We start from the raw sequence: 24,202 nt of genomic DNA, 5'->3' as shown, positions 1-24,202 counted from the left end.
AAATATCGATGTTAAAAATATCGTTTTTAAAAATACAGTTTTTTTCAGTTAAAAATAAATGAGTAAAATAAAGTAAATAGCACTAATAAATAAAAGAAACAGTTAAAAATATTTAATAATATTTAAAATTAATAAATAATGCATATATAATAATAACACATTAAATAAACATATACATAAAATATATATTATGTACTTAATAATAACTGTTAATAATTATTTTAATTACTTATAAAATATTTATAAATACTTTAAATTACAAATACATCTACACACATAAAATAATAACATAAATAACAAGTATATAATTATTTAATACATTAAAAAAATTAAATATACCTACAAAATATTCTAAATTAATTAAATACTACATTATCTAAAATAATACAAAAAATATTAAATAAAAAATAAATACAACTACTATTTAAAGTTAAAAAAACTACAGTTATTAAAATATTGGATAGCGTAGAAAGTAATATTACTATTCCCACTCCAAAAAATGCAACAGTAGGGAAAGCGTTGGATAGCGGGTGGGTAAAAATTAGTATTCCAACTCCAGAGTGTGAAACAGTAGGGAAAGCATTGGATAGCGTAGGGGTAAAAATTACTATTCTCACTCCAAAAAGTGCAACAGTAGTAAAAGCGTTGGATAGCGGGAAGGTAAAAATTACTATTCCCACTCCAGAGAGTGCAACATTAGGGAAAGCGTTGGATAGCGTAGGGGTAAAGATTACAATTCCCACTCCAGTGAGTGCAACAGTAGGAAAAGTGTTGGATAGCGGGTGGGTGAAAATTACTATTCCAACTCCAGAGTGTGCAACAGTAGGGAAAGCTTTGGATAGCGTAGCTGTAAAAATTACTATTCCCACTCCAGAGAGTGCAACTGTAGGGAAAGCTTTGGATAGCGGATGGGTAAAAATTACTATTCCCACTCCAGTGAGTGGAACAGTAGGGAAAGAGTTTGATAGCGTAAGGGTAAAAATTACTATTCCAGCTCCAGAGAGTGCAACAGTAGAGAAAGGGTTGGATAGCGGGTGAGTAAAAATTACTATTCCCACTCCAGTGAGTGCAACAGTAGGGAAAGCATTGGATAGCATAGGGGTAAAAATTACTATTCCCACTCCAGAGAGTGCAACATTAGGGAAAGCATTGGATAGCATACGGGTAAAAATTACTGTTCCCACTCCAGAGATTGCAACAGTAGGGAAAGCGTTGGATAGCGGGTGGGTAAAAATTACTATTACAACTCCAGAGTGTGAAACAGTAGGGAAAGCGTTGGATAGCATAGGGGTAAAAATTACTATTTCCACTCCAAAGAGTGCAACAGTAGGGAGAGCGTTTGATAACGGGTGGGTAAAAATTACTATTCCCACTCCAGTGAGTGTAACAGTAGGAAAAGCGTTGAATAGCATAGAAATTAAATATAACATATGTATGAATAATGCTTGTATTTAAAATAATTAATCATTTAAATTTGAAACCAACTTCATTTACAAATACCCATTAATAATTATTAAAAACATAATTACAATTGAATAATTTATTAACAATAAATTAACAATTAATACCAATACAAATTAATTAATCTATATCAGTTACCAAATAATAAATATTGAACAATGAAATATTTTTGAAAACAAAACACATATTTATTATTACAATTTGATTAGTAATTAAAACATTTTAAACAATAAAATTATTTTGTATACCAAAAAATACTTTTTATACATCATAAATTACCAATTATTAAAAAATAGTTTCCAATTAAAATAAATTACTTACCAATTAAAAAAATTATTTACCAATTACAAACATTAATTACCAATTACAAACATTAATGATCAATGAAAAAAGTAATTACCAATTAAAAAAATTAATTACCAATTACAAACATTAATTACAAAATAAAAAATTAATTACAAATTACAATCATTAATTACCAATAAAAAAATATTTACCAATTACATACATTAATCACCAATTACAAAATTAATTACCAATTACAAATATTAATTACCAATTAAAAAATAAATGCTTAATTACAAAAATTAATTGCAATTACAAACATCAATTACCAATTAAAAAAATAATTTTACAATTTAAATAATTATTTGCCAATTAATAATTAATTTAAAATGATTTTATTATCAATACCAATAAATTGAAATAATTATTTATTACAATTAAAATACTTACCACCCAATTCCCCTTTACACCCACTACCCGCTACAAAACTTAAATGCAAAAATTAATTAAAATGTATTTGTAATTCCTTAAAAGATAATAATTAATGTAATATATTTAAATTACTTCCCACCCTATTCCCCTATAGACCCACAACCCGCTCCAGTACTAAAACATTAAGTTAACTTTAAAATATCATTATTAATATATAAAAATAGTACACATGTAATTTAAAACAAGTAAAATACTTAACAAAAAACATATAACACATACTTATTAAATACATAATAAAATACATAATAGTAATACAAATATCGATAGTAGTAACATCGAAATTAGTAACATAGATATATTTGATATCGAAATTACTGACTTCGATATTACTTACATCGATATAAATAAATTTGATATTACTTACCTTAGGGTCGATATTCTGTCCAATAATATTCTTGACCTCGATATTCTTTACCTTCGATATTTCAGACTCGGTATTTCGGTAGGTCGATATTACAAACTCGATATTTAGATTGTGTACCCCTTCTTAATACTGTGATTAAAAATAGCTTAACAATTCTTTAATAAGCTTAAAATGATCCATACATATAATTCATAAACAGACTACAGCCCCTGTATTACCTACTCTTTTCTAAAGTTGATTAATCTGCTCTGCTGCCACTAGAAAATTTGCGACATGAAATGTTATCCGTACACTACTCATCAGTTGTAAATAAAGAAGTGCCAGCCTAACCTGCACAATCCCTGCTTCCCTTAACACAGGTAACAAATACTTTTTCCTGATGTCTGTATCTTGTGAGGAAAAATTCTTGCACTTACAGGGGTCAGCATTATCTGGTGATCCACATTTAGGGAAATCTCCCAGTGTGAGTTTAATTATGTTACATCGGAATCTCATTAGCAAATACCGATGGAAAGGGCGTGTTACCAACTTCAAATAAGGCTCAATACCAGGGGAGCTCACTAAACCAAAATTCATTCTTACCATAGGTTTGCTCAGCTCTAGTTCCTCCCTTTCGATTGTAAGTAGGTTTACCATGGCGGCTTTAATCAGGTCTGCATCTTCTTTTTTTATAGTTTCAGGGGCCCAAAAAAGCCCAGGCCGTCCAAGTTTTTTTAAAGTAGTTTCAATGTATGCCAGCCACGGAATTTTACCAGCGTTGTGTAGGGCTAGACAGTCCCTTAGGATCATATGGTTCAGTGAAATCTCCTGGTGAAGCCAGGTCTTAAGCCAACATGTCAGCGGGGCTATTTTCAGTGTGTCAGAGACATAACCCAACCCCATCTCCGCATGGATAGAAAAAGTAGGGGTTGACTGTGGTACAGACAATAAAGTTCTTAGAAATCTATTTTCTATCACTTGAATATGCTGTTCTTGTGAGCTGTACCCCCAAATCTCTGAGCCATACATTGCTATAGCTAGACACTAAGCGGCCCATTAGGATGTCGGGCGGATTGCCTCCGCCAGGGTAGCGGTGGCCACCGCCACCCTGGCGGAGGCAATCCGCCCGACATCCTTCCCTGCATTCCCACCCGCCATATTACGATGGCAGAGAGGACCCCAGGGGTGAGAAATACCGCCCGCCTGTTTTCCGCCTTGGTCGCATAGCGGCCGGGGTGGAAAAGGGAGAACATGGTGGCGGTGTCTATCAGACACCACCAGCCATATTAGAATGGGGATTTGTCAATGCCTTTCCGTGGTGGCAATGCCGCCACGGAAAGGCATGCAGTGTTCACTCGGGGGGGCCCCTGTGGGCCCCCAGAGTGATGGGCAAAGGGGGGTGGCACACGGGGGGGTAACTGTGGTACCCCCCTGCATTTGCATAATCGCAGCGGCAGGCACCGCGCGGTGCCTGCCGCCTCGGTTATGCATATGCGTGCTTTTGTTTTGAACACTGTGGCGGGCGGTGCAGTGAGCACCGCCCGCCGCAATATTAACTTGAGGAATGCGCCCGCCACTGTGGCGGGCGCATCCTAATGCCATTGTCGGGACCCCCACCCTTTAGGCGGGCGGTCCCGATCTCCGTTAGGGTGGCGGGCGGACTGTTTCCGCCCGCCATCCTAATGGACTCCTTAGCCTTACACACCTTTAAGATAGCTTCCATGGGTCTAGCCCCTAATCGTTTTGTAAAGCCCATAAGGGCAGAGGTAGATCTAGCAAATACATTTCTTTTATGTTTCAGTTGTGGACCCCAGGACCCTTTGTCATCAAATAGGAGTCCGTGATAGGTAAAAATGGGGACCCTTTTAACTACATCTCTACCACAGAAAAAGGTTTTCATTTTTTTCTTTCTGCTTTGTTTCCCCACTATCATTACATGGGATTTATTTGCATTAATTTTCAGATCTAAAGACTCCATAAATTTGCCGAATGTATCCAGCAATTTATTTAATCCAACACCAGTGCGAGCCAACAGAACAGCGTCATCCGCGTAAAGAAGAACTGGACTAACAGTATCTTCTGCACGTGAGACGTCTAATGTTGCACCCTTCAGGGCAGGTTCTAATGCATTTATATAGAGCATAAAAAGGAGGGGTGCCAGTATACACCCCTGCCTGACCCCTCTTTCTGATTTAAAATAACTGGTGCATCTCCCTTCCTGGGTGACTCCGACAGTAGCTAATAGGCCACAGTGAAGGTCAGCTAAGAATTTAACTAGAGCAGGGTCAATGCCTATGTTCAGTAAGATTTGCCACAGCTTCGACCTGTTTACCAGGTCAAAAGCTGTGGAAAGATCCATAAACCCCATATGGAGGGATCCCTTCTTAACTATGGTGTATTTGCTCATAAGAAGCTGCAAATTAGGACATTCATTTAATGTGCTTCTTTGAGATCTAAAAGCGTACTGGGCATTAGACAAGACCCCTCCCCCCTGTAACCACTCTGTCATTTTCGCCAGGATTACTCTGCCTAAGATTTTCACAGCGGAGTTTATCAGGGAGATAGGCCTGTAACATGATGGATCACCTCTTTGTCCCTTTTTAAAAGCCGGAATTATAATTGATTTAGACCAGGATGCCGGGGATAAATTCGCGCCTGAGGCATTAAAAACATTTGTCAATAGCCTGGCCCAGAATTTAGGAAAACTTTTAAAAAGGTCTGCTGGGACCCCATCCGGGCCCGGCGCCTTATTCTTCTTGGTCTCCATAATTGCTCTTTCCACTACTATCTCTTGAAACACCATTGCGTGGGCTGTTTCTAAGTTCAAAATTGCCTCTTGCGATCTCTCTGTCCTCTGAAGCCCATAAATGTTCTCAAAGTGGGCTATCCACTGATCATAAGGGATATTACACTCAAGTGGGGAATTTACTTCGCCAGAAAAAAAGACTCGCTAATAGTCAACCAAAATTTCCCACTATCCCTCAGAACCTCCGGAGACAGAAGTTTATCCCAGGCATCTTCTTTAATCTGATTTTTCCTAACCCTAATGGCCTGTTTATAGATATGACTTTTAGAAATATGGCATTTTCTTGCCTAGCCATTTGATGCCTACTGGCTGTCTCTGGCTCACATGACTGGGTGTGGCTGACAGCTGGGCTTTGTGCATGGGTAGCACTACTCTGCTACCCATCAAATACTGGACTACTCTGCTACCCACCAACTACTCCAGTGACCCAACAACCCACATTAACAGCCTAAGAGAATTCTCAACCTGTTCTGAAACAGAGGTGGAGGCAACCCTGCATAAAATAAAGTCAGGAGACCCGGGAGACCCTGCCTCCCCTAAAATCTTAGCAAAGATCGCCCCTGTCCTGGTCCCCGTCCTAACCAAAGTCCTCAATCAGTCCCTCCTGCACTCCTCCGTCCCCACTCACTGGAAGGAGGCGATAATTAGGCCAATCCTAAAAAAAAAACACAGCCGACCCTAAATCACTCTCAAACTATCGACCCATCTCCCACTTGCCTCTATTTGGCAAAATCATGGAATCTCTAATAAATAGGCAGCTCATCAACCACCTTGAGTCTAACAAACTTCTAGACCCATCACAGTCTGGCTTCAGGGCATCCCACAGTACCGAAACTGCCCTGCTTGAGATCATTGATAATGTCAGAATGACCCTGGATTCTAAACAGTCAGCCATACTTGTCCTACTTGACCTGTCCGCAGCCTCCAACACCATCTCGCATCACATTCTTTTAGAACGTCTTGCTGAGGCTGGTGTCGAGGGCTCTGCGCTATTATGGATAAAAAGTTACCTTACCAACAGACGGTCATAGGCCCAAATTGGCTCCCACTCCTCTTGCTATCATGCTAATGACAAGGGTGTCCCACAGGGGTCAATTTTGAGCCCCACCCTTTTTAAGCTTTATGTCTCCCCCTTGGCAAAGGTTATTCGAGCACACGGCTTTATCGACCGTGTCCTACACAGATGACACCCAAATACTGATTACAATAAACCATGATCCAGATGAGACCAAACTGAGATTTAAGAAGGGCATGGTTGACGTCCAAAACTGGATGACAAAGAACTTCCTGATGCTGAACGCCAGTAAACCGGAGATTGTGCTTTTTGTCAAGGCCGATAAGATCTGGTCCGATGACTGGTGGCCAAATTCCCTAGGCCCCTGACCCGCTCCCAAATCTTCAGTCAGAAATCTTGGGGTGATCATTGATAATAAGCTATCAATGACTGAACACGTCAACAAAGTAGTTCAGACCAGCTTCGGCCTTATGCGCAGTTTGAGGAAGATTTTCAAATGGATCCCTCTCCCATCTCGCATGCCCGTTGTCCAAGGACTCATTATAAGTCGGATAGACTATGGGAATTCGCTATCGTCCTCAGTCAACTCAACCCTCTTGGCCCGCTTACAGGTTCTTCAAAACACTGCAGCTAGACTGGTGTTAAATCTCCACCCGCACACTCCATCTCTGCCCTGCCTTAAAACTCTACACTGGCTCCCAATAAAAAAGCGCATACAATTTAAGCTATGCTGCCTAGTCCACAAAACCATCAATGGACATGGACCAATGTATATAGAACAAAAGCTTAAACCCCACAACCCATTAAGAACCCTCAGATCTACTGGCAAGTAACTGCTGACAATCGGCAGGGTACGCACAGTCAAGAAATGGCGATAGGGCCTTCAGTAAAACTGCCCCTGTAGCCTGGAATTCCCTTCCCCTCCAGATCAGGACTGAACCTAACCATCTAAGGTTCCGTAAACACTTAAAAACTTGGCTCTTTTTGGCTGCAAGCCCATAGACCTACTCTGTCTATCTGCTCTGAGGTTTTTCTGCCCGCGCTATGAGACCCTCGAGTGATTTATGCGCTTTACAAATGTATTTTACATTACGTTACATTACATTACATTCCTCATCGGTTAGCCAAGATGGCTGCTGGGCTGGAGTTCTGTGAAGTAGGTCCTGGGCTAGGTATCACTTTTCTGTGAAAATCCCCGTTAATGCCTGCATGCCCACCAGTATGCTCGACACCGCCGTAGAGAGGACTGTCTATGCTTTGTTACGATATGGCACTCTGTCCAGTAGCTTATCATGATGACGAAGTTCCCCCTATACTGATGCTGACCAGGGAGTGGACGGTCACATCATCGCAATCAGGCTTATTGACATGTGTGGAGACGCTTTCCCTGCAACGGACCCGAGTGCCTTAAAAAGATGTTCCCCGGGGACCCCATCTAACTCTGGAGCTCTGCTGCATCTTTTGGAATCTCGACCCCGCAGCAGCTGGGTGAGTCGGATTCCCCCACAGCGTGCTCCGGACTTTGACTGCTTAATACTGTTTCAAGCAGGGCACAAGTCTTAAAAAAAGAAAGTGAGGGGACTAAACTAGTGGTGGGAAATGACTCCTCCACCCTCGGATGCACCGAGTCAGAGCTGTACCGCCAACGGACGCACTTCGCCTCGGCTGGACAGATTTCCCTTGGGGTGGACTTGCCTCTCCTCATTGCTGTTCTCTCATCAAAGTGGAAGCTGAGGGGCCGCATTGTCGTGACTTACCGGGGGTCCCACTCTGGTACGGCAGCCAGTGCAGGCATTTGCGCTGGCTCACCACGTCACACTACAATCCAGTCACAAATCCATTTCATTGTGTGGATCCATGCAAGAGCTCTGGGCGTCGATATGGGCCCTGCCACCCCACAGCCACCGGCAAAACTGTGGGACTGCAGTGCCGCCTCTAGGAGCCCTTCAATCATGTGTTGCCTCGATTGGGGTTTTTATTTCCGATCTCACTTTATTTCTGCTGTGGGAGGCCTTCCGGTCCTGCCTGAACTGCCACCGCTGTAGGAAGCCTCCCGGTTCCTGAGCAGCCTCTGGAGCTCCGAATGCAGAACAGCGCCCCGCATACTCTGACTGACTTGTGGATGTGCCTTGCCCATCTCTGCGACGTGTCAACCTCCGTGACACTGGGAATTGTTCTGGGCCCTGCCTCATCACTAATCCCGAGTCCCTTCACCTTTTTGAGCTCTGTCCTGCCTCTCTGGTGATTTGGCTACCACTTCTTTGCTTTTACAGCGAGCTGCCTCCTACTCCTCTGTGCTGACGCCCAAGCACCGTGTCCTAAGGATGTCTCTCGATCCGACACTTTTCCACCAGGAGTCGGATCCCTAAAATGGCGACAATCGGACAGTCTCATATCTTCAAGGTGGCGTACGATGAGAACGATGCGATCCCACATCGAGACTTGGGTGAGTGGCTTATTCTCTCTGCTGCCCTCTGACCCTTCTATGTATTTTTCCCCATTCTCCCGTGAAACACTACAATTGGCTGGTGAGGAATTTGAACCCCCAGATGGCTTCATATTATGTTTTCAAGTGCCCACAACTTTTTGGTCCCTTCAGAGTTCCCCTATTGATGAAGAGAAAGGCCATGTATTCTGGCCCATCGAGTCTACACCAGCAGAGCTAGGGGTGGTTTAACCCCTCTGGAAGCCGACTTTCATTGCAGAAAAGGTCTGTGGAGAGCGCCCTAGCCTGCCTGACTATTAGATGGCTCCTGGCGCAGTATTAACTCAAGTCCAACAAATTGATGAGGCTGTACCCCGAAAGGTGAGCCTCCAGTTGCAAGTCAGCAGGTGAGATGAGTAGTGGTGGGCTGATCATGCCGTACAGTGGATATAAATACGACACCACCTGGAGTGGACATTTACCTGCCACCAGGCAACAATACTCTCCTCCATAAGAGACTTGCGGGTTCTGACCCTGACCTCTAGCTGCTTCATTGTTCTTCAATCTCCTCCCCTCGAACAACAGACATAGGGCCCTATTAGGATAGCGGACGGACCTGCGTCCTTCTGCCACCCAAGAGGAGGAGGGACCGTCCGCAGGGGCAGCGGCGGTCCCTCCATACAAATTAGGGTGGCTGAATGTAACGCTAAGGTCAATCGTCCCCTGCCTGACCCCAAGATGACTGCCATAGTGGTCCCCTCCACAATGTTTTACTTCTCTGGGACAATAATTGGACATTGACCAGACCTTGAACCTATCCTCTAGCCTGCTCACACATTAGGACTTGGAACCTGCGGAACTTACCCCAGACTGTGGAGACCAAGCGATTTGGCTGATGCCCGGTGGAGCTACCAGATAGCTAAAAGAGGAGATTGGTTGTGGACTCCCACCACGCCATAACCTGCAAACATTATTGTTCATCATGTAAAGCACTCTGATTCCTTCGGGTCTAGCCAGCACTATACAAAACTCATTAATGAAATATGTTCCCATTTAGTACTCTTTCTCTCTTTGTCTTCTTCCCTAGCTCCTATCCCCTCTCACCTGAATCTCTCCCCTTGCCTGGTACTCTGCCTAGGCCCCTGTTATTTGTCCCCTTTGACTAAGCACTCCTTCTCCCCTTGTTGGGGAGGGTCCACTGCGCCAAGGGACCCACTCACACTTGACGTATGGTATGGCACCCCTTGCCAAAGCACTCCCTCTCTCATTTTTGGGGAAGGATCCAGTATGTAGGCCTTGGAGTCTCAGAGACCCCTCTGAGAGAGTTCACTGTGTAAATGGAACCTTCCACCAACTGAGATAGGGAATCCCTGGGATCACAGCTTACTGGACTTTGGACGTCGCTTTGACTCATCTACCGGTTTGTGTCCCCGTCACCCTTCCCCTCCTCTTCCTCTTCCCATGCTGTGTCTCTTACCCTCTCCTCCTCTTACCTGCCTTCATTATCTGTCTACTTCCCCTGCTCCTACGCCCCTCCCCTGAATCTCTCCCCTTGCCTGCTTTTCCCCTTACATTTTTGTTCTTATTGTTTATCTCAACCTTACAAGTAACTATGCTGCCATGCTCTAAGAACTGTGTAACCTTTGTAACGATGTAACCTGTAACTATGATCTGATACTCATGTAAAGCACTCTGATAGATCCGGGTCTAGCCAGCGCTATATAAAAACTTTAAAATAAACAAATCGACAGCCACACACAGTGGGGAGCTTTGGATGGGACATCACTGGCAGGATGGGTGGTAGAAGCTTGGCACACTTGAATGGGGTGTGTCCTGTCTCCACACAAAGGGTTCCATACCCCCTGTAGTTTGTCTGAAGCAAGGAAGGCAGGGCATCTGTGCACTTCAAAGGCATGCATTTAGAAGCTTCTGTCCACCTCAGAGGCACAACTGTGTATATATACTGGAACTCAAGCACCAACTCTTCAGTAAACGTCAGGACCTGTATAACCTCTGCAAAGAGAAAGGACGGCAGTGCTGCTGAAAAGAATGCCACTCTTCTGGATTTTTACTCTGAAGGAGCTACTGTCTTGCTGTGCTGACCTGCTGCTTGCTGCTCACTTTCCTGGGGAGGAAATCTGGACTTTCAACCTCATCTTGAACCCAGGACCCCAGAGTGACTCCAAGGGCTGGTCTGCTGGCCTTCTATCCAAGACTCAATGACATAGCTGGCTACCCAAAAAGCTCCTGGTCCCAGCTGCAGGAGGTTCCTGATCCCCGAGTGGTGGCTTTCAGGTTCTGGACCCTTGGCGTGGTTCAAGGACACTGAAATCAAGCTTTTGGGCTTTTAATGACCGCAAATGGACCGGTTCACACCAAGACTGTGCCACTCACTTGGAGTTTTCCTTTTTTTTTTTTTTTTTTTTTTTCACCCCCTACTTTACTGAGTCTCTCCTTACCACACTCATCATTTTTCACAATTCTTATATATTTATTTATATATATACATATATATATATACTTTTTTTTTTTTTCCCCCTCTCCCACCAAAACTTTATCAATCACCCCACATCGTGTTATGTTGTTTTTTTTTTTTTTTTTTAACTCTCATTTCTAACTCTATTCTGTTTTAAAGGTACTTGAAGTTAGACGAATAATAGGAAGTAATGGGAGATATAATGGATACCCTATGAGCACCCTAGATAAACTCTATTCCTCCTGTTCTTCCGATTCTTTCATCTTAGTCAAAACTGCATCAACTTCCTCGGGAAAATGGCAAGTGTACATTTTATTGTTCCACATTATTTTGAGGAGCGCTGGGAATTTCATCTGGACCTGTGCACCGTATGAACGTAAATCTGGCATTCTGGAGCCTAATTCCCATTGTCTTTGAGCAGTTTTACTACCAATATCCGATCTAATATGGTAGGGATTAGCACGAAAATGCAAGGAAGTACGAGACAAGCACCTAGTGAGAATCAACTCTTTTATACTATAAGTCTGAAAGTATACCAGGATCTTCCTAGGCGCCTTTCGATCTGGATGCAACCTAAATGGATCTCTATGAACCCGCTGAATTTCAGCTTCCAAGTTAATGTCTGGTCTGTCTTTGAGAATATCCTCTCGCAATAATCTGCAAACAAATCCCTTGATGTCTTCCACTTCTGCCCCCTCGGGAATTTTTAAAATCCTCAAATTATTACGTCGTTGTTGAGTTTCTAACCTCTCCAGATCCATTGTTAGAGTCCGATTCTGAGCCTTTAAGGCAGTTATATCTTTAGAGTTAGTTTTTGAGGACTCTACAAGTGTCGATACTTTCCCTTCTAGAGTACTTGTCCTGACACTAATACCCTCAATTTTTGCCTCCAGAAGGTCAAACCTGTCATGCAGCCCTTTCTGATTCCTTTCAGAAATCTCAAATCTTTCCAACAAATCACCTCTTAGTGAGTGAAGTAAAGCGCCCAGGCTTCTCTCTGTCTCAACACTTCCTCCGAGGCCCCCAGCCTCCTCGTTTAAGGGTGAGAAGAGGCCATCGTTTTCCAGTCCCGACGCATAAGCTATATGAGGGACTGCCAGAGGGGATTGGGGTGCTGGTGTCTGAGATATTTGATTGCCACTTCCTGAATGCTCACCAGAATGTGTATCGGTATAGTTCGGAGAAGATTGTACTGAACCCTCGCCCTCACCTTCAGCTACCTCAGGTATCGCAGGTGCCTCTGTAGAATCAGTAAAATCCAGGGCTGTGTACTTATTGCTCAGAGGAAAAATGGCCAAGAGAGGGGAAGCTATAGTCGTGCTCGTACCCTCAACTAGACTTCCTGCAGACTTCACGAGCCCGTTCTGATTATTTGTGTCTCTTATCTCTCCTTCCTCTGTAATGTTAGTCTCGATATTTGCCTCTATGTTATTAGCTCCAGATGACACTGCTTGCTCCATAATTTTAAAATAGCTTTTAAGTGAAGGGGTCCCTTTCACAGTTTGAGTCCGCTTAGAGCCTTTAGTCTTCCCCCTTCGTACCCCTCCTTTCTTATTTTGCTTACAGGGAGAAATAGGAACAGGGCCACTGCTTCCACCCTCGTGCAAATCAGCTGTGTTTAGAACCCCCTTCTTCTTTAGTTCTTGCTTGGAGCGTAGCTGATAACGGTTCCTAGCCGCACTTTTTTTTTCCTCACTACTATTAGCGGCAAAAGTCTCCTTAGAGGGCAACTCAAATAGCTCAGGTGGTTTACAAGAGTCAACTGTGAATTCACCACTGAATACAGCCTGTGAGTCAGGGATATTGCACTGGAGCTGGGACTTGTGCGCTGCTTTGTCTGCCTCCATGCACCTAGCCAGATCACCGCAAGCAGGAGACACTATAACTATAACAGGGAGGCGACGTGTAAAGACTGCTGCTGCCCGGTACCAGAAGGCTTCCCTCGAGCGCAGCCATGCATTATGACAGCTTACCCGGACTCCAGAATACTGCTCTGCTTGCTCTACTTGCGTGTGATTGCCGCCGAGTATTGCACTGTGCCCTGGCTTCCCCGGCTTCCCCGGCTTCCAAATCTCCTCGTCTCCCTCCACTCGATGCAGCTGCCCCGTGCTGGGCTCTTCCGTGTAGCTCCGCACGAATTCTCGGTCCACCCCTCTCATTCCAATAGGGCAGGTCCTAGGGCCTCCGGCTTCTCCACAGCCACAGCCTTTTGCTCGGCGGTTTTTACAAACCGTGACCGCAACCGCTAGCCGAAAAAAAAAGGAAAGGAAAGAAAAGCTCAACAATTGCGGAATGCATTGTTGATTCAAAAGGTAAACTCCATCTCACCGTGTAGTGAACTGTGGTCCGCCGTAAAAATACAGGATATGAGACCTGCCGAAGAGCTCTGTAGGGCTTAGGAACGGAAAAAAAAAAAAAAGGAAAACTCCAAGTAAATAAAACAGATATAGATAGGGATATAGAGACCGACTTTTCTTGATGGGGTGGGCAATAGTGGTTCGGGGCCTCATAGGGCGTATCTTCGCCAATCAGGAGGGAAGGGTTCCCGGGGGGGAGGGTGGGTAGGTTCACAAGGGTGAGGGGAAAAAAAGCAGTGAAAAAAGTCCTCATGTGCCTTAAAATATCACTCTTTTTATTATTTTTAAATTGTCAATACATATGTTCTGGACAAGCCACAACTTATAGTTTAAAAGCTCAACATGTCTCAAGTTAGGTATACTAAAATCCTTTCCTGGAATTTGAACGGTTTAGGAAATCGCAAGAAGCAATTAAATGTTCTCCATTTCTTGGAGAATAAAGGGGCTTCTTTGATTTTTTTTACAAGAGACCCATTTGGAAGCAGACGAATGTAGGAAAATTTTTTCTAAGAGTAAATGGGTTCAAGATGTTTTGTGTTCTAAACAATTAGGTAACACAAGAGGGGTGGCAATAATAATCTGTGCAAACAAAGGAATTGTTATGCATGATTGGGCCACAGATCAAACAGGCAGATGGTTAGTCGTAGTTGTTTCAATTTGTACTGTTAAATTTTTATGTGGGGTTTATTATGGCCCAAATGAAGATAAGCCATGTTTTCTACAGAAATTAGAAAAACATATGTTGAAATATACTATACCTATTATATTATATTAGGAGGGGATTTCAATTTGTTATTAGACCCTGCAGTAGACCGCACCTCTAAATCTAAATATAACTGCCCTAAGAAATCTTTGTTAGCCTTGAAAAATATCATGTTGGAGCATCTGCTGTGTGATGTGTGGAGAGTTAAGCACGGTACCCGCAGTGAGTTTTCTTTTTATAGCAAAAAATACCACCAATTCTCTAGGATAGATTTCTTTTTGGTTAACAGATCATTGCTTGCAGACATTAAATCCATTTCCTATATTCCAACTGGGTTGTCTGACCACTCAGTAGTTGAGTTAAATATTAGCCTCCAAAAGAATTTCTTAGAATATAGGTGGTCTTTGGATAGGACCATTTTGTTAAATGAAAAATATAAGATTAAAGTTAAGGAGAATATACTAGAGTTCTTTCTGTTTAACCATAAGACTGCCCCAGATAGTATAATATGGGACGCATTTAAATCCGTTTTAAGGGGAATATACGGCTCCCAAATGGCTCTGACTAGAAAGCTAAAAAAAGAAATGGATACTAACGATCTTAGAGCGATTAAACTAAAAGAACAGCAACTTCTTTCTGTCGCCCCCAATGATCAAGCTGGTATATCAAGATTGGAAAAAGAACTTTCTGAGTTACAAAGAAAGTTTAGGTTAAGAAATGAAAAAATACTTAGAGATAAATGGGAAATAAGCAAACTAAGAAATTTCGAATATGGGGAAAAATGTGGGTCACTGCTAGCGTGGAAAGCCAGGTCTGAGAGGACTAGGAATAATATTAAAATTTTAAAACAAAGAAGAACGGGCACTGTTTTGTCTGAAGATGGTGAGATCAAGGAGGAAGCTAGATCCTTCTACGAAGAACTCTATTCAGAAAACATCAATAACACAACTGATGACCTAGAAAAGTTGACGATCCTGGGAGATTTACTACAGTTATCCAATGATGACATATCTTTCCTAGCAAAAGAAATAACTGAGGGGGAGATCAGACTGCAAGTTAATAAGATGGCAAGGAATAAAGCAGCAGGCCCAGATGGTCTGCCAATAGAGATCTATAAGGATAACTTAGATGAAATCTTGGGCCCACTACAGACACTATTTAACAAAATTTTTATTCAGGGGGAACAAATTCCCCCCTCGTGGTTAGATGCTACAATTTCACTAATCGTAAAACCGAATAAAGACCCGGAAATAATAGGGTCATACAGACCCATCTCACTTTTGAACTCTGACCTAAAAATTTACTCGGGCATACTAGCAAATAGATTGGCTAAGGTTATAAAGACTATTATTCATCCCGATCAGCGAGGATTTATTCCTGGTCGACAACTGAATGAACTCACATTTCAAGTGATTGGGGCGATAGATTATGCAATTCACAAGGAAAAGCCACTTGCAATTGTGGCAATAGACGCTGCCAAAGCTTTCGATCAAGTGAATTGGCTCTATCTATGGAGAGTGATGAAGAAATTTGGCTTCCCTGAGATTTATATAAAAGGTATTGAAACGTTATATAGGGGCCCGAGAGCTAAGATTTTGGTGAATGGGGGTTTGTCAGAGTGGTTGAATATCTGCAGAGGGACGCGACAGGGTTGCCCCCTGTCTCCATTATTGTTTGATATATATATTGAACCCTTTGTTTGTGTTTTAAGGCAGGATCCTGTAATTTCTTCATTTAGTATTGGGGAATTATCCATTAAGACGGCACTATATGCAGACGATCTTCTCCTTTACACCTCTAATCCACTAGTAGCAATCCCAAGATTATTTAGCCTAGCTGAGGATTTTGGTACTGTTTCTGGTTATTCCATTAATCGGGATAAAACTGAGGTTATGTGTTGGAACATCCCGGTTCGCATCCCAGAAGCCAAACCAAAGATGAGATATCTGGGTATTTATCTAACTCAGAAATTGGAGGAAATTCCTAATACTAGTTGGGAAGAGGTAATAAAGGAGATTAAAAAACTTTTGTCAAGGTGGAATGCACTACCTTTCAATATTTATGGTAGAGTCAATTTAGTTAAAATGATTATCCTACCTAAGGTGACGTTTTTGTTTAATTCTATTCCTTTAATATTTAATAAAAAAGATATTACTAACCTGCAAAGCAGGATAGGATCTTTTATTTGGGCAACTAAAACTCCAAGGATAGCCTGGAAGAAGTTGAGGAGAGGATTGAAAGTAGGTGGACTATCTCTTCCGGACTTATTATTTTACTGTTATGCTTTTCAACTTAAAAATTTTCGGTTATTAGCCAACAAACTGGACTCAACTTCCAATAGTTTGTTGTTTCAGGCAATGCTGCAAGATCTACCATACGATGCAGATTTTTTTCTGTTTAAATTTGGTGATAAAAAGTTTTTCAAAAAGGTTAGATTAAAGCTCTTGAAGGCTGCTCTATATTACTGGACACAGATCTGTAAGTTATTGCATATCCCCTATTATCATTCATACGCTCCAATTTGGGATTCCCCCGGCACTCCTGAATGTTTAACGGACCAATTGGCCCTTCCCCTGAAGAGAGCAGGTCTTTTTAGATGGGGAGATTTTTGCGATGAGTCACGAAGTCTAGATTGGGTTTTTTTGGTGGGTATAACTGGCGGAACTCTTACGAGATTTAAATTTTATCAACTCTCTGCCTGGTGGGGAACCCAGTACTGGGGAACTGAAGACGATAATCTTTTTTTGAGATTCATTAGTAGTTGTACTGGTAAGAAAGGAGAGACCGCCCAATGCTATAAAATTCTTTTAGATCATAAAGATAACTTGGAGTTAGAAATCACTAGGCTATGGGGTCTGAGTACGGTCCCGATTGCTGATAACTTGGAAAATTTGGAGAAAATGTGGACAGATTCCTTCTCGATATCTCAGAAAATAATTAAACCGTCCAATTTAAGAAGAAACCACCTATATACAATGTATAGAGTATATTGGACTCCAGCTAAGCTTTCCAAGTTGTCAGTAACCTCGTACCTTTGTCCTAGATGTAACTCACAGGATGCAAATGACATACATATGTTTTTGGATTGCCCTAATATAAGCAACTATTGGGAACAAGTGTGTAAGTTTCTGGAGGATGTACTATCTTTCCCAATTATATGTATCCCCAGCTTGGTATTTTTTGGTCTAACTCCAAATTATGTTGTCAACAACTATATAACACAATTTATTTTCTACGTAATAGTGATCGCTAGAAGAGAGATTTGTAAAGCTTGGAAGTCGGCGCTCTCTCCGACGTTTGCAGATTGTCTCCAAAACATCATGGGGGTGAGTAAATTGGATACTTTGTGTGGGGGTGAAAAGTCTGCTAAATTATGGTCGAAGTTAAAAACTTGGAGCGAAAAATAATCCTAATAGTCCAATGATTATGCCAGAGGTCTTGTGGTCCTGTCCTTCCTACGCAGCAAGCATCATTACGAGAGGAAGTTGGACGGGTAACAACCCTACCTCTGGGCAATCTTCACAGGCTATCCACAATCACAAGGGCTGTAACAGAAGGTTGTGTCAGTGGCTTGAAGAGCGCTAAATCAGAGTATCATTTTACTGGTGGCATATATGAGGACAAAAAAAAAAAAAGACTGTGCCACTCACACCAAAAAGTATTGCGAAGCACCGCCAGCCATCTTCTTCACATTGCAACATCAACCCCTTTAAGGGGACCGCCAACGCGAAGCTCCAGACCACTCATCCGAGACCCCCAGCATGCTCCTCACACCATGCTGGCTGCCTGTTGTGACACTCTCCTTGTTCTTTGCAGCCCTTTCCAATGGAAACAGGACTCTTGGCACAAAACTTAAGAAGGTAAAATCTTCACCGGGACTAACCTGGGGCTGTGTCTGACCTGCGCTTCATTGCGGTCAGCCTGAACTGTTGACTTTGAATTGCTCCAGGTTGGAGTTTGTGCTTTGTAATTTTGGCAGTTGGCGCTTTGTGATTTTGGGTGCCAATTTACACTTCATTCTTTAAAAATTCCTAACTCAGTACATGACCAAGATGTCGGTCAAGTAGGAGCGTTCCTTTGGTCCTACACCCCTGACTACCAGGAACAGAAGTCCTGGTGGTCCCCTGCACCTCTTTCTTGTGCAGCTATTCATTTGGGGATGACCCTGAACCAGCCATGAGCAGGCTGGTTCATATGACACACCAGAGAGAAGAGCAAGCCTCCAACGCTCACATCATGAGGAGAACACCTTGCTGGTGATGCCCTTTGCAGTCTCCCATCTGACCGTAGTCGGCATTGGTATGTAAAACCCATTGCCCCAACCCTCGGAGAACCAAAGCACTCCCAAAAAAACCTGACTCCATGAGGCGCAACTTCGACGGGTCAGCTGTCAGATATCTTCGATATCTTAACAGCCAGGGCACCACATGTTAATGGACTGGCATCAGGGGACCCTGATCAATGGATGAGGTGCCCTGACCAAACCTTCTTCGATCACCTTCAACAAGCCCTTCAATTCTGACAAGGTCTCCTGCACACATGCCTGCCACAGCTGTTGCCTTGACCCAGCTGCCCCAGGATCATAAGGAACCTTGTCCTGTCACCATGCATCTCATATCGCAACTCTCGCTGAGTGAGAGCTCACTGTTGGGAGGGATATCAGAGGGGACCCACATGGGAAGCGGGCTGGCTCTCTGGGGGACTACATCCAGTAGACATTGGCCTACTGTGTCCAGAGGGCTATGGGTACAGTTGGACACTTTTCCTCAGAATGCACTTCCCCACTGCTTTGGATTAGAAATGAACACTGACCTGTGCTGAGAGGGGCCAGACAACTCCATGATAGATGTAGCAACTCTGCTCTGCCCCTTACACTTAAAGGCGTACCTGTCCCTCCGGTCCAGTACTTGCCTCGCCCACGCGATTTACACCTAGAGACACAAAAGACACTTCGCTCAGAGATCTACTTCTCAACACGACACAGGAGACAACATACCTGCAGAGCCCCAAAAAAAAACACGGGGCAGACCTCCTGCCCTTAGGCAGATGGGCACTAAGGGGCCACTCACCCAAACATACATGGAAGCTCTTGTTAAGAACCTCAGAGAAGACATTGAGGCACTCCAGAAGGGTTTCACTACCAGAACTTGAAGTGAAGAATGACGTGGGTCACTGGGTACACACCTTGGAACAGATTAGTGATGCTAAAGAGGAGGAACTCAGCACCTTCAGACAGGTGTTGCTGGAGCTCCATGATCTAAATAAGGACCTTCAATTATACCTGGAGGACCTAGAAAACAAATTTCACTTCTTCAACATTATGGGAGTTCCACTTTTGGCAGATTCTGGTGACACAGATGGATATGTCACCCAACTCTTCCACCATAGTCTCCCAGATTTCAAGATCAAAGATCTAGAACTAGACTGCACTCATAGAGCTAGCCATCAAACCACAGCCAAAGGGACCACCCAGGACATGCCCACATGTGTCCACCACTGCATGCATAAATAGGCCAACATGAATGTGGAATGCAACCAGGGTCAAATCCTCTTTGAAGGGGTTAAGGTGTGGCTCTACCTAAACTTGTCACCACTCACTCTCCAGAGACTTTGCTAGCTTAAAACAACCACAACCTTTTTGCGTGAAAGGGGAGTAAAGTACGGAAAGGTAACCCTCTTCTGACTTGTTTTTGTGTTGAACAATGAAAAATGGTTAGCCCGCACTTTGGAAAAAGCTCAGACAATCCTGGGTTTGGAAGACCTCCTCGATGAAATGGAGCCGTCACCCGGACCCGAGTCCTTACACTGTGGTAAAAAGGCAACAGAAGAGAATGGAAGGCATTCAAGAGAAATATACACAAACCACTTGCATATGAACGCCACAAAGAATGCTCAGACCTCCTTCAATGCACTCAGCCTGACACAGTTCATCCTTGCCCTGCCTGTCTGGTGCCACCAATGGGCAGATGACACGTCTTGATAACCTCCAGTGCTCGCTATCCCCTGACGCCACGATCCCCACTTCTGGAGGACAGGGACTGCAGTTTCACTATGCACACCACAGCATTGGGCCGGTGAGGGTCCAATACTCACCCACCTCCTACCCTACTAGAATTCACTTCTCCTTGAACCCCACTTACACATTGTTCTGGGCTCCCATTGAGGGAGCAGTTACCTCACACTTTAACTCTGTTGTTTGCCCCCCCTTTCCAAATCAGGCCACACATTTATTCAGTGCCATACTCCTTGCACTTAGGCCATAGGGCCTTCACCACGCAAGCCCTATCCTTCTCACCCGTGCCTTTGAATGAGCACCCTCTTGCTCTGCCTGTGGTTCAAATACTTAGCCTCAATGTCTGATCCCTGAATGCACCCCTAAACAACCTGGTGTTGTTGTCCATGCTTACAGACTTTGGGGCATGTATATTAAAGTCTTGGGTCACCGTTGTACAATGTAATGGGGCACAAGAGCAACACAACTCTTAAGTGAGATTTATCAAGCCTCTGAAGGCTACCTTGCATGGCCTTGACTGGCTTAATAAAGCTAAAGTAATGCAACACTGTGAAAAAAGCTGTGTTGCGTTACTCTGCCCCAGGGAGGCTGTCCATGGATGGTATGGGGGTGTTCCCACACATCCACCTATTGATGGTTTTCTGGTCATTCTTATGGTGGATTCTTGAGGAACTAGGCCTGGGCCCAAGGTTGTGCACTTGGATACAACATAACTATACCAGACCCATGGCCCAGGGGAGAGTTAACAGCTTGACCTTGCATGCCTTCTGTATGACCAGAGGTAGGAAGCAGTGACATGGAGCCCGCCCAGGAGAAGACTTGGACAGCCCCACGGATTACTGGTATCAATTTCGAGTGCCAGGAACACAAGCTGGCACTATACATCGATGATGTCACAGTGACCCTTACACAGCCCTTCGCATCCTTGCCTGCTCTGGTAGGGCAGCTGGAGAGCTTTGGCTCAGTACTGGATTCAAAATCAATATTCAGAAGTTACAGGTTCTCAGGTTTATGATTCCACAGAATGACTAGCTTCTCATGGAGAACCAATTTGTTTTTCCATGGGAGGACTCCTGGGTCACCTACTTAGGGCTAAATATTTGTGCCACAGTTGGTGCAACCATATAACACAACCATGTAGACTTTTAACTGTGGTCAAACTGATCTACAGTCCTGGAGAGTTAAGGGTCTATGTTGGCTGGGCTGCATAGCTGCTATAAAAATTACCATGCTCCCTAAGATCCTATATATCATGCAATGAATCAAGTAAGATTTGTAAAACACGGCTAATCATCTGAACAGGTATCAGATGCTATAATCATGGTAGGTTGAGTTGAAAAGCCAGGTCTTAAGCTCTTGTTTGAATATTGTAAGAGAGGACAATGTTTGGGGGTGGAGGGGAAGGTCGGTCCAGGATTTGTCAGTGAGTAGGAGAAGAAGTGTCCTCCACTGTAGCTTCAGTGGATGCTGGGAGCGTGTGCGAGGGAGAGGAATGCAGAATGCAGGTGCCTAGAAGACTTGTGGAAGTTTGGATAGAGGTTGAGGTATGCTATCCTTGGTCATGGAGGGCCTTGTAGACGTGTATCAGCATCTTAAATTGCCATCTTTTCTGGATAGAGACCCAGAAGAGGTTTCTGATGTGAGGGGTGATGTGGGTCAAATGTGGAGAGCTCGAGAATGAGTCTGGCGGATGAGTTCCCTATTGTTTGGAGTCTCTTCAGGGGTTGGGTGTTAATTCTTATGTAGAGCACATTACAGTAGTCCAGCTGACTAGTGACAGAGGGATGGTTTTCCTGGTGCTGACTGGGAGCCATCTGAAGATCTTTCAGAGCAGGCGGAGGGAGTGAAAGGAGGTGTAGGAGACTGAGTTAATCTGGCATTTCATGATGAGTTTGCTGTCCAGAATGTTAGCCACCATACCTTGGGGGGGAGGGATCTAGAGTCTTACTCCCATGACCTTCACTCACTCAGGTCTTACTTCCCATTCAAAGACCTTGGACCCAACAGGCCGGGGTGGGGTCGTTGACTTGGCTTTCATACCCCTGACGAGAGGGTACCTGTTGTAGCTGACACGTCTGGGTGCTGTAAGGTGTTTGAGCATGGTGCATTACATGGGCCTCTTTATCCCCCCAAGTTCCCTCCCTCACCTTTCTTAAGCCCCGTGAACAAGCTTGCGCTTGTTTGTTCCCAACCTGAGAGTAATGGCAGGCTGGTTGTGTCTGAGGGTATTCCACTCGAGACCTGACCCGGGCCTAGTATGTCCACGACGCTGTCTCCAATAGAGCAAGCTATAGCAAACAGTGAGGTGAGGATTGGTCGCTGGAACATAGCGGGTATTTCTAGAAAATTAGATCTCCCAGACTGGAACATCTTTATTGAATCTTTTGGGATATGTATCTTCCAAGAGACCTGTTGTTTGGAGCCTTGTCATAAGATTGGATATACCACGTATTTTGTTCCTGCAATCTCCCCTCCTACTGGGAGAGGTCGCCCCTCAGGAGGCCTCCTTATCTGGGTCAGTATCTCCCTGGGCTGCCATATTAGGCGCAGAGAAATTAACTCTCCCGACTTATTAAGATTATCAGTTAGGGGGCCCGAGAGAGGGCGTACTTTGGAGATATTCAACATTTATGCCAGGGGTACCAAAGGTGGCTCACCATCTCCAACCATAACTGGGCTTGAAGACAAACTTAGCCAGTGTAGTACTGACAGGTATGTCATGGTTGCCGGGGATCTAAATTGTACCTTCGAGCCCCTTGCGGCCGATGACATCGTGGGTATCTCAGATGAGGACGCCAGGAGGGGTATTCTATCTTTATCAATTTCGCCCATAAAGAGGTGGTCCCAACGGGCCATCAAGCTTAACACTCTATTTCTGGAAGATGGTCTAAGAGCGGCGAATGGTAGATCAATATCGGACCTTTGTGGAGCACACATGTTTAACAGGGTAGACCATACATCGAGGATAGATTACATCCTACTCGATTTCTAGCTCTGGGTTCTTATGCGTGATATGGAAGTTCTGTCGACTATGGACAGCGACCATAATCCATTATCTTTGATCTTGCACCCCATGTGGTCTCCCTCAAATGGTCTGCAGGAACACTCTGTGCTGCGGACAACCGGAGAAGTTTGTCCCTCAAATTGTGGGAGGTACCTCAAATGTTGTAAGCATGCCCTGGATGTGGAGAAGGTTAATAATATAGGGGCACTTTTTGGAAAGGCCTTGTCTAGCCTAGACTCCACCCCCTTGGATCCCCTTGAGGTATCGTTGCTCTTTTGTGATACCATCAATGCCCTGGGAAAGCTATTTCTAATAGACAGTCGTGGACCCCCAGAAGGGAGTGTCGGAGACCCAAGGGCAATACGGGGTGGTATTCCAGAAAATGTCACCAGACGAAAAGAGCACTATTGAAAGCTGTTAAACTTAGGGGACCTGAGTTGATTTGAGTGGCTAGGGAGGAGTATAAGCACTCTATCAGTGAAGCGAAGAAAGAGTGGGAAGACCTGTTCTGGCGTGACTTGAAGGAAGCTAGTGTGGGGAAGGACTCCAGGGGCTTCTGGGATCTAGTAAGGGCTAGGAATAGGCCTCCTGATACCTCATAACATGTAACATCTCTGAGGAGGTATGGTTTAATCACTTCTCTCTCCTCTACACTACCAATTTGGTTGTAAGCCAGGGGACGATCAACTTATCACCATTGGGCCCCTGCGGGATGAGTGAAGATCTTTCCTTTACAGCTAAGGAAGTGGAGAATGTGATAAAATCTCTAGTCCCAAATAAAGCAGCAGGCCCAGATGGCCTACCGGGGGATCTGCTTCACCT

The sequence above is a fragment of the Lissotriton vulgaris genome, chromosome 8, assembly GCF_964263255.1.
Source record: "Lissotriton vulgaris chromosome 8, aLisVul1.2, whole genome shotgun sequence".
Taxonomy (NCBI): Eukaryota; Metazoa; Chordata; class Amphibia; order Caudata; family Salamandridae; genus Lissotriton; species Lissotriton vulgaris.
The sequence above is the reverse complement of the archived record's forward strand: the minus strand, read 5'-3'. Positions refer to the sequence as shown.